General features: G+C 37.3%; 1 protein-coding gene across 2 annotated transcripts in view; it reads left to right on the forward strand.

Moving 5' to 3' along the window:
• The first annotated feature begins 1,598 nt into the window (after positions 1–1,598).
• The window catches only part of AP-2mu (adaptor protein complex 2, mu subunit), a 35,737-nt gene continuing 25,210 nt past the window's right edge, over positions 1,599–12,125 (forward strand). Inside the window, exons 1-2 of one of the 2 annotated variants that reach the window (XM_081739733.1) lie at positions 1,652–1,756; positions 7,889–8,200. The gene's annotated coding sequence lies outside the window, so the exon portion shown is untranslated. Of the gene's footprint in view, positions 1,757–7,888; positions 8,201–12,125 lie in introns of both variants that reach the window. The other variant, XM_081739732.1, reaches the window with a different exon arrangement.

Raw genomic sequence — 12,125 nt, forward strand, 5'->3', positions numbered from 1 at the left:
AGGTACCATTCCCGGGGGTGCACATATGTACTTATGTTTCATAATAGGGAATGGACTCCTATACATGGCCATATAACCATATAAGGTAATAGGATCTCATCCAAGGAAATGAATTAGGTCAAAAACCAAACACGTGGTACAACGTAATGCTTACGTTTATATTTTAGCAATTTTATACCCCTAAAAGGGAACGAGATAGACCACCCAAATTTATAGTGATCTATATTAGGGTCCAGTACTATGATACCAAATGTTTAAATTGGGCAATTTCCAAAATTTAAGGGGTGGGCCAAGGCACTCCTGCCAAATTTTTAAAGGGGTGCACAAATGTACCTATGTCTTACAATAGGAAATAAACACCTGTATACACCCATATAACTATATAAGGTAATAGGACCTCATCCAAGGGAATAAAATGAGCCAAAAAAACCAAACATGTGGTTGTACTAAAATTTGTCAATTTTGTACCCCTAAAAAGGGAACGAAGTGGACCACCCAAATTTATAGTAATACATACTAGGGTTCTATACTATTGTACCAAAATGTTTAAATTGGGCAATTTCCAAAATTGAAGGGGTGGGCCAAGGTACACCTCCCAAAATTTAAAGGGGTGCACCAATATACCCATGTCTTATGAAAGGTAATGAACTCCTGTATATGCACATATAACCATATAGGGTAATAACACCTCATCAAAGGGGATAAATTAGGTCAAAAAACCCCGAAATTTGAATTTTTGGCAATTTTTTACCCATGAAAGGGAACGACATAGACACCCAATACTAATAGAGGTACATACTATGGTCCTAGGCTACCATACCAAATTTTTAGATTTGGTAATTTCCAAAATTTAAGGGGGAGGTCCTATGTACCCCTGCCAAATTCTAGAGGGGTGGTCCTAAGTACCCCTAGGTCATTGACACAGGCCAGGGACCATGGGTCCTGGGGGTGGTCCTATGTACCCCTGCCAAATTTTAGGGGGTGGGCCATGGTAACCCTAGGTCATTGACCCCGGGCCAGGGACCATGGGTCCTGAGGCAGGGACCCAGGGGCCAAAAAGTTTCCTAAAGTGACGCGATTACTACTACTAATTACGTTTTCATTCCGCAATTAATAAGAATAGGTGTACCGATACATTTGTCGGTGTTTCCTTACTGTATTAATGAGCTAAATTCAGTTTCTTCAGATGATTCCATAATTTAAACGTATAGCCTATATATCAGACAGTCAGAGAGTTTTGTGAGGAACTCTTTACAAAATTTGCGGGTCCCAAATACAATAAGCACTAAAAATACAATAAGCAAAGTAAATGCGATGCCGATTATCGCAAAGTTTACGTGGCGCTGGTCAACACTATGACTGAAGGATACTTCATTAATGAAAGCAATGGCAAGGTCTTTCTTTTGCCCATGTTCACTTCCATCAGGTTTACCTTTTCGTGGTTTTGACTTCATGCTATTTTCCGATTGGATCTAATAAATCACAATTTTTATTTCAGATAATCCTACTACTTACTGATCTTATAAATAGTTTGTTCTTTTATATTATTGTCCTAGTTCAGAAGATACATATATACAACTGAATAGGGTTCATGACATTAAATCAGGACATGAGAAGTGTTAGGTGGAAGTTGAAGACTGTATGCATAGTGCGCACACACTGCATATTATCTTGCTCTGTTAGCGAAATGGCTGGTTGTAAGGTGATACAGGGAAGGAACCTCCCACTTTAATTCGTTGAAAATAATTGTTTACATGTGAGTGTAGTGTGTGCATGTTTCATTTAGCACATTTCTTCTATCTAGTGAAGAATTCTGCAGAAAATTACATGTGGAACCGTATTTTTGTACGATTTAAATTAGTTCTAATTGGGAAGTTCTAGTTTACGTGGGCAGACCGGTGATAAAATTATTTTAAAACCAGACCTTGTGTACGTTTCTTTTTCTGAACTAACTATAAGCTTAGTATCCATACGGAAACACGAAAAATTACACTTTATGAATGTTAACAAAATGGGTCCAAACTTCACAACCCTAAGCTAAACTGACCTTACTTGTCTCTACTCTATTCTAACCTTTAAAGCAGTCCTGCTTGATACAGAGCTGGAGCATTTATTGTAAAATTTATCCCTTATAATTTTTGAGTGTTGAATATTATATGGCATTTAAATGTTGTAATAGCGACACATGAAAGGTGAATTTCAGTTTGACTAAAGTTAGATAAGACAGTGCTAATATCTGTGTTGGTTTACCAAACTATCATTCAAAATAAAGGTTAACTGCTATAGATGGCGACCCCGAAATACTAAATTTACTGAAAAATGAACAGAACGAAACGAAATGTAAGCATGAGAGTAATAATAATAATAATAATAATAAATGTATTAAAGGTTATCAGTGTGGGGTGATTATTTAGGGCGAAAAACGAAATTAAAATTCTTGGACTATATGCGGTGACTGTGCGATGTTAGGTAAAAACGCAACGCAAAATAATCTGGCAGTGTTTCAAACCTACAATCTTATTCACTAACCTAGGATGTGTGTGCTGCAATTATGGGAAATTCAGAAATATAGAGCGGAAATTAATAAGAGGGGAGTTGCATCTGAACTAAATGTGAAATGGGACAAAATGTTGAGTGCTATTCCATTTTATGAGAGCTTAAATTTGTATACTCCACGGAAGAAATATGTTACTTGTTTTCGCAAGGGGATTGTACAAGTAATCAAAATATATCGGATATTTACTCGCACATTTCTAATAAGGTAGAAATACAAAATGAAAGTGTGCGCTTTAGCACTTAATACACGATAAGAAAAACATGAAGTAAAGTGCTGTGTGAAAGTTCTACCATTAATATCCTTTCTAAAAGTGTATTTACATAATACTGTAGATATTGTAGTAAGGTGGTGTTTATAGTGGTGGTGGGAAACGTGAGAGGGTAAAGATTCAGAATTTTCGTTATTTTTGGCATATATTCCGAAGTTGGGCGTCCGCTTTCGTCAAGTTTTTTCTGTTATCTCCTTTCCACACTTTCTGCAATTTGTTATTAGGTTCATTAATCCGTGCTCTTCACAAACTTTTAAAAGATTTTGCTCGTTATCAATGTATTCTTTCACAAATGTTAAAACTGCTAGTTCATTGCCCTTGTTCATTGCCCCATTCGCCATGTTGGGAACATAAATGCTCGTTTCTTTCCCACAATGCAACTGTTCGGTTACCTTGCGCCAAGTAGTTCCCTCCGCTCGCCATATAGTCCAATGTTTATAACCGCTTATATATAAGAAATAAACAGATTTTTCGAGACTCTTATATATTATCAAGCACACAAACGATCAAATTATCCATATATTTCCCGTAAATTTTAAAAATTTCGCTGGAAACGGACGCCCAACTTTGGAATTTAACCCGTCCCATGTTTATAACCGCTTATATATAACAAATAAATCAGATTTTTTGGGACTCTCATATATTATCAAGCACACAAACGATCAAATTATCCATAACTTTCCTGTTAATTTTAAAACATTTTGCTGGAAACTAACGCCCAACTTAGGAATTTAACCCCATGGGACTATACGGCGAGCGGAGGGAACTACTTGGCGCAAGATAACCGAACGGTTGCATTGTGGGAAAGAAACGAGCATTTATGTTATCAACATGGCGAATGTACAAGGGCAATGAAGTAACAGTTTTAACATTTGTGAAGCAATACGTTGATAACGAGCAAAATCTGAACTACTTGGCGCAAGGTAACCGAACGGTTGCATTGTGGGAAAGAAACGAGCATTTATGTTATCAACATGGCGAATGTACAAGGGCAATGAAGTAACAGTTTTAACATTTGTGAAGCAATACGTTGATATCGAGCAAAATCTTTTTAAGAGTTTGTGAAGAGCACGGATTAATGAACCTAATAACAAATTGCAGAAAGTGTGGAAAGGAGATAACAGCGAAAAAACGTGGCGAAAGCGGACGCCCAACTTCGAGAGTCCCAAAAAATCTGATTTATTTGTTATATATAAGCGGTTATAAACATGGGACTATACGGCGAGCGGAGGGAACTACTTGGCGCAAGGTAACCGAACGGTTGCATTGTGGGAAAGAAACGAGCATTTATGTTATCAACATGGCGAATGTACAAGGGCAATGAAGTAACAGTTTTAACATTTGTGAAGCAATACGTTGATAACGAGCAAAATCTTTTTAAGAGTTTGTGAAGAGCACGGATTAATGAACCTAATAACAAATTGCAGAAAGTGTGGAAAGGAGATAACAGCGAAAAAACGTGGCGAAAGCGGACGCCCAACTTCGGAATAAATGCCAAAAATACTATTTTGAGCAGTATAGATCACCATGGCAGAGTTCTAGATTACTGGTCCCCCTTCCCTTTGAGCAGTAACAAAGACAGAAAACAACATATCCTGCGGGGCTCTAACCCGCCTTCACTCGCTGGCGCTTGCTCGGCAGCATAATTCTGATGCACAAATAGTGGGGTGCAAAATACCCCCCAAATATGGCTTGGCAGCTAACGTGTTAAATGTATAAACTTTAGTACAGAAAGAAACGAACCCAGCTACTAACCTACATGGACCAGTAATCTAGAACCTTCACTTGTCTAGTAAAGAGCAAAGAAAGCTCTGTGGTTGTAATAATCCTCTACGAAAAGCAGAATATTACAGTCATGCCTCAACAACTCGTATACCGTACGCTTTCCCAAAATCTTTGGTACTAATTTTAGGAGAGCATAAATTTGTAAAATTACAGAAGAAGTATGCTAGTTGATTTCACAATAAGATTGTATAAGTAATCAAGATACGTCGGGATTTCACCTTTCACATGTATAATAAGGTAGAGAAGTTGGTTCGTGGTTTATTGTGCACTGCAATTTTTATGTCGTATGTCCACACCCTTTGTTTATACTTAGCACTCCTTAAATCAATCTACGTTCATTAATGCAAATCCTAGGTTCTAATAAGCACTTTCAGAGGCAGGAAACGTACATTTCCTGTTAGGCAGTATTTCATGAATGTAAGTACCTATGCACCCTAAAATAGGATAATACAAAATATCTTTCTTCGTGACTGACTAATTCTCGTACTTTGTCCTCATAGGTCCTGGTTTGATTTCCAATGGAGTACATGCCTCATTTATAAGAGTTATGATTACGAACATACTTTAAACACTAAAATACAATTGATGTAGCCTTTGCTTAAAAAAAAAAAAAAAAAAGTTAACCAACTAACCAAAGATAATTGTGATATCAGAGACTCAAATAACGCATCGGTAACCTGGGTTTATCGCCTACTTTCGTTCAGACATACTTTCTAGTAGATTATGAAATAAACCCCTTCTTGCAGGCATATTTATTTTTAAAAAATCGCTAAGAGAATTAAATTAATTAAGACTTATCACAATATTGCGAGCGGTGATAATATTCAATGAGAAAAAGCAAAAATGCTACTACTCACCGCAAAAAATGTGTAGCAGAATTTTCTTCTACAAATGAATCTTCGGAAAGCGCTACCTGTGTTGCATCTAGAAGAAAATTCTGCTACATATTTTTTTGCGGTGAGTAGTAGCCTTTGTGCTTTTTCTCATTAAATTATGACTTCTTTAGGCATTACGAGGGGGGTTTTGCTAAGAAACACTATAGTTATAATATGAGTGGCATAGTTCAAATTAATTTAGGCTGGCGAAGAAAAATGTTAGCCTTGATAGTCTCAGATGTTATTGGATTTAACAGATGTTAAAATTCGGGAGAAAGTAAGAAATCTACATATTTTTGAAGAAAGACTTGAATTTTTCCTGGCGACCTGATTTTAATAAACTTCTCGGGCTATCAGCCAGGTGAAAATATTGACATCCGATGTTTCGAATACAGACATAGCATTAATCTTCAGGAATTGTAATTCATTACAACCCCTGAAGATGAATTCGGTATCTGCATTCGAAACGTCGGATGTCAATATCTTCATCTGGCTGATAGCCCGAGAAGTCTTATTAAAATATATATTTTTGTTTGTCCAAAACAAGTTTCTGGCCCAAGATATAGACCCCCCCCCCCAAAAAAAAAGGCTTTTGAGACTTTAACCACGGAAGTTAAACCTCCTATGGCCTTGGGGTCAATATGACCCCAAGAGAGACATATTTTTTTTAAATAATTTTTTTGTGCTTTCTTTTCAGTTACTGATTATTTTAATATTCCTCGACGTAGTTTAGTTCTTTACAAAACCCAAAAATTAAAAGTTAATTATTTTAAATAATGTTGTTAAATAAAAAAAGTAACACATCAGACCTTGGGGTCATATTGACGCCAATATCTAATATTATATATTTTCTATTATTAAGTTTTTACTTTTGCATGATGTTTGTGGGTACTCATTATTTTTTTATTCCTCCACCTAGTCTAGTTCTTTATATAATCCAAATATTAAAAATTAATTAATTTATTTTAAGTAACAGTGTTAAATACGTCTACAGGTTACACCCTGTAAGCAATTAAATAATTGGGGTCAAATAGACCCAAAGGACAGGCGTGTGTGTAGGTTTGAAGGGCCATAGCAATACGAGGGTTAAAACATTTGTTTACAAAACTTGTTAAACTCAAAAGTGTAAGTAGAGCTCCTCCGTGGCTAAGCGGTTAGCGTACGCGTCTTTGGCGCGAGAGACCCGGGATCGATTCCCGACGGGAGCTCATGTGGTTCGGATTCCACGTTAATCAGTAGGTCCACGTCTCATATAACCTTGATGCTGAACGGGACGTAAAACTCAAAATCAATCAATCAAAAGTGTAAGTTGTTCTTTTCAGGAAATGACACTAGCACTGTATACCACTGACAAACAATAATAATAATAATAATAATAATAATAATTTTTTAGATCGGCATTATTATTATTATTATTATTATTATTATTATTATTATTATTATTATTATTATTATTATTTTAGTGAGTTACAACGCCAGAAATTGGACAGACATTTCCAAACGGAGGATACCATTTCAGTCATAAAATTATATTCTTTCAAATAGAACAAAAAGAAACTAGATATTGAACATTTTAATATTTTGTCGAAATTCTGATGTGAGAAAAGCGCAATCTTTGACATTCTCTCTCTGGGCCAGGAACTTTTTTTTTTTTGGACAAACAAATAAAAAAAGGGGGGGTTGTTACTTTGTCCTGAATTTTAACATCAGTTAAATTCAGTATTCTCTTAGACTGTCAAGGTAATCTTAGTACCTAAATCGATATGGATTATGTCGGATAATAGTATAATCCCTATTTTAAATCTAACTCTTACAAACTTCAACTTAAGTCATTTTCCTAAAATGGTTAGTAGAAGAATATTCATCGGAATGGAGAACGAGACGTTTTTTTAAGTATGTTAGATTTAAAATAAAAATTGAAATTGTGGTTCTAAAATGAAGTTAAGCATAAGTGCAGCTAGAAAATCTGATGATGTACTATCATAAAGGTAACATGTATTAATAATGCAAGATAAGATGTTTCCAACATACTTGGTTACACGTAGTCATTTTGGGAGAGGGAAGGGACTGTATTTTGTGAGAAAAGTTCGAGCATACTGATATGATAAATCGAAGGTATTGTATCTTTAAAAGTAAATACGGAAACTTGATCTCTAAATTATTATTGTTTAAGACAAATTAGCTGCAGTATAGTTCACCACGTAGAAGTACATATATTTGTTGATTACTTAAGACTTCTTGTACGGACATGTTCAGAAAGATGTAGTCACCATCTTTCTTAACTTTCTTAGTACTCGCTACGAGTCTTTAATTCAATGTTCTACGAGTCTGCGTTTTAGGCTAAAAGAGATGAATTATTAATAAAAGTGAATTAATAATGAAAGTTTTTTCTTATTTTTCTAGTTTAACATATCACGGTTATGCTCCGAGGCAATGGAGACTATGATGATAAAATGAGTGATAATGATGGAATGAAGATAATGTGGAGAAAAAGTAGATCCGTGAGAAAACTCACCCACAGGTGTTGGTCAACTGCAAAGCCCACTTAGTGGTAGCTGGTATCGAACCAATGACCTCACTTCCACAGGTGAGTGCTCTACCAGTAGCCCAATAAGTTAATTGGCGGAATGAAAGTGTGTGAGGAAGATGTAGAAATCCATGGATCCTACAAAGAAGCGTAATCTTGAATCGTACTAGGAACCCCTTGCACTAGAGGTAAGCACTCTACGATTGAGCACCCCTTATGAGGTTTAAGATGTGTTGAACGATTATAAAAGTTGGTAACTTTATTTTTGCAATAAGTATCCAAGATGTTTCATCAAAAATGTGTACAGAGGTTGTTCAGCCCACGTTTGGCCGATTTCCTTCTTCCCCTTCCCGGGCAGAATGGACTCACCCGACTTGGCTCGTGGCGTCCTGCAGTGTTGTGCAGTAGCTTCCTGGGAACGGAGTTGTTTTTCCGCGCGGACGACAATAACGCACAAAACAGGACCATTTTTGTGAGTGGTGTGTTAAATTTGTTTCCAAGTGTGTGGGTTTCCGCTCTGTGTGACCAAAATGCCGCGCAAACTAAGCCGGTTTTGGGAAGGCTATCTTGCGGCTCTTTATGATGCAAGAAGAATGGTTGCAACATCAGTTTAGGTGGAATAAAAAATGTTATTAAAAAGCTCCACCATTTGGATCATCAACGAAGTTGCCTAGGAAGTGGGAATGCACCAAGGCCACCTCCACCATGCAGAGAAAACTTCGCAAACTGGCAATGCAAGGAAATCCGCCAACACAAAGGTGTATGGCTAATCGTCTTGACGTGTCTTTGGGGACTGTGAGCCTGACGTTACACCATCAACTCAAGCTGGAAAAAGTCATGAAAGCTCGCGGCCATCTTCTCACGGATGCCCACCAAAAGGAACGAAAGTGTAACGGCCGGAAGCTGTACGAACGGCATCTGGCAAAACAAAGGTGGATGTACGTCGTAACGCTCGATGACGCATGGATTTACCTTTCCTACTGCGGCAAACCGAGAGCCGTCATGTACCGAGAGAAAGGCGCCAAGAACTTCAGAAGGTGGGTCCGTGTCTGTAAAGAATCCTTTCCAAAAGGGTTCATGGTCGTTACTGGCTACTGTTACCGAGGTAAACTGAAGATTTGTAGGGTGGCGAAGAACTGCAAAATAAATTCGCGGTATTTTCAGGAGCAGATCATGCGGCCGATCTACGAGCATGAGACTCCAACAATGTACGGAAATGACGCCAATCTGGTGCGCATTCACACAGAAAGGCCTCATCACATTTCTCACGATCGTCCCTCGCATTCTACAGGGAGATGGAGGAGGCAAGTGGTATACAGGTGATATCTTTCAATGAGGTACCTGTTAAATCTTCAGACGCAAGTCCTATGGACTATTGTGGATTTGGATTGCTGAGGCGGGCTTTGGGAAATCGGCGTGTGACAATTGTAGATGGACTTTGGAAAGCTGTGCAAAGGGAATGGGACAAGATTCCCCTCCCAGTTCTTCTGAGAAGCCTATTACAGTAGAAATTACACTGTCGGGCTATTGTTAGGAACCAAGGGAAACACATCGAGCACTTACGGACCTGGCGCCATGAATTATTCTAAATTTTTAAGTAAGTTGAAATTGGCCAAATGTAGACTGAACAACCTCTGTATAGCCACAAGATCTTGAGGAACTGAGCTGATGATTATAAATATTGATTAGACTAACCTTGATATACGTCTACCATTCAATTATTGCCGAAATTTTCAGAGGGGACTGTCATCTTTCTCAGCGGCGTTTCCTTAAAGCATCCACTGCCAACGTCTTACATCTTACGGCATCAGTCTTGTGATGGTCTAGAAGATTCTAACAACATCTATTATATATATATATATATATATATATATATATATATATATATATATATATATACTATGTGATCAAAAGTATCCGGGCACCTGGCTGAAAATGACTTAAAAGTTCGTGGCGCCCTCCATCGGTACTGCTGAGCTCAATATGGTGTTGGCCCACCCTTAGCCTTGATAACAGCTTCCACTCTCGCAGGCATACTTTCAAACAGGCGCTGTAAGGTTTCTTGGGAAATAGCAGCCCATTCTTCACGGAGTGCTGAACTGAGGAGAGGTATCGATGTAGGTCGGTGAGGCCTGCCACGAAGTCGGCTTTCCAAAACATCCCAAAGGTGTTCTATAGGATTTAAGTCAGGACTCTGTGCAGGCCAGTCCATTACAAGGATGTTATGGTCGTGTAACCAGTCCGCCACAGGCCGTGCAGTATGAACAGGTGCTCGATCGTGTTGAAAGATGCAATCGCCATCCCCGAATTGCTCTTCAACATAAAGTGAATGGGGGCTGGCCATCGACACGTTAGCATAAAAGACAATAACTTCATTCACTTACGTTGTGGCTTCAGATAAATGATAACGTTGCATTTTCATTTAACATTGGGCCCATAAAGAGTGTACAGCCTAAACGGCTCGTCGGATTTATATAAAATTCCTCCACTTTAATTGAAAACAACATATTTGGAGACAGTTTCCCCTCTTACATTTTGTTGTGACTAATAATAACAGTTACCCTATGTCAGGGGACTTTTGAGATACCCTGTATTTGTTTGGCTTAGCGGCCTTATGCAACAACGTGGTTACGGATCTAGCACATTTTATGTTATACGTTTTTATTTTTCCTGTAGAACGATTTCTTCCATTCTTCTAACAAATCAAACAAATTATAGTCCTGGATAATTTTTAAATGTTTCTGTACAATTTTGTTAGTGTAATTTTTGTTTAAAAAAATTAGAGGAACTGATTTCTCACACACTGTTAATAACGCAATCCGACAATATAACGTACTGTTTAGAGAGGAAATATAGCAGGTTGCGGTTTTACCTCATATAGTCAGCACCCCAACCTTATAATCAGGAATAATTTGGTTTTAGCATCTTAGTCTTCTTCTGTCAGCATCATGTTGATCAAAACGCAATTTCGGACTAGCGTGAATTATACTGGTGTCAGAAACAGAAGCTACTGTGAACTTTTTTTTAAAAAAGAAAGCAGAACTCCAAGTGCTTGTGAATTTCGATTTGTCGTTCAAGAATTTTTGTACCTATTAAAAGGTACGTGTGACTGTTAAAGAGGCGGCATCTTCATTAAAATACAGTTAAAAAGGCAACAAAGCTTTGTGTAATATATTTGATTGGTGGAGTTGAAGTGCAGCGTCTCTTTCATCTCCGAGTTTATATGAGACAAGGACTTACGGCTTAACGTTGAAACCGAGCGACATTGTCTCCCACCCGGAATTGTAATATATCCGTACTTTCTAGTGATGTGTTGCAGTAGTTTTTAGTGAACTGCCACAGTTTCCAGTCAGAATTATTTTGCGTTACTATGTGAAATCATATGTATTTATTGTATGTAATTTTTCGATATAACTTATCTTCAATTCCCCTCCCGTCTAAAATTCGTGAGAACGTTCGTTTTCTACTCTAAAAGATCTGACAATCCTTTGAAAAAAAAAAAAAAAGAAAGAAAGAAATTCAAGCCACTACTTGATTTACACCCGAGATTACAAAGACGGAAAAGATACTGAACTTGTCCATAGGGATATGTTGTACAGATTTTGCATACTTGTGAATATTTTAAGAGTCACTTTAGAAGGACAAAAGATACACAGCTGCAGAAGTCAAATCAATGCACAGTTACACACATTATTAAAATAAACGGACAATTTCAAAAGACTTCAGTAGTTCATAAGATCTGGTTTAGTCTAAGTTAGTCCACGGAGTCAGAAATACAGCAACGTAATTCAATTTGCAAATCAATAAAAGAAGTGAATAAGATACGAATCATTTGAGTTCACAATGGCCCTGAACCATTCATACATATACAGTGTGCAGAAGATTTTTTTTTTTTTTTGTTTTGATTTCAAAAACTCATTTACATCCATGTTTCCTGAGTCTGTAATGTATGAGAAAACAATCTTGTAGATGGTTTGAAATATGAGGAAATTTCACCATGAGTATCTAGCAGATATACTGTTTCGAACCGAAAATAGGAGTTTTGGAATCTTGTACTTAGATTGAAAGCAAAAGTGACAAAATTACTCATCCAATGTTAGAGAGTGTTGTTTT

The sequence above is a fragment of the Thermobia domestica genome, chromosome 15, assembly GCF_964235325.1.
Source record: "Thermobia domestica chromosome 15, izTheDome1.hap1.1, whole genome shotgun sequence".
Classification (NCBI taxonomy): Eukaryota; Metazoa; Arthropoda; class Insecta; order Zygentoma; family Lepismatidae; genus Thermobia; species Thermobia domestica.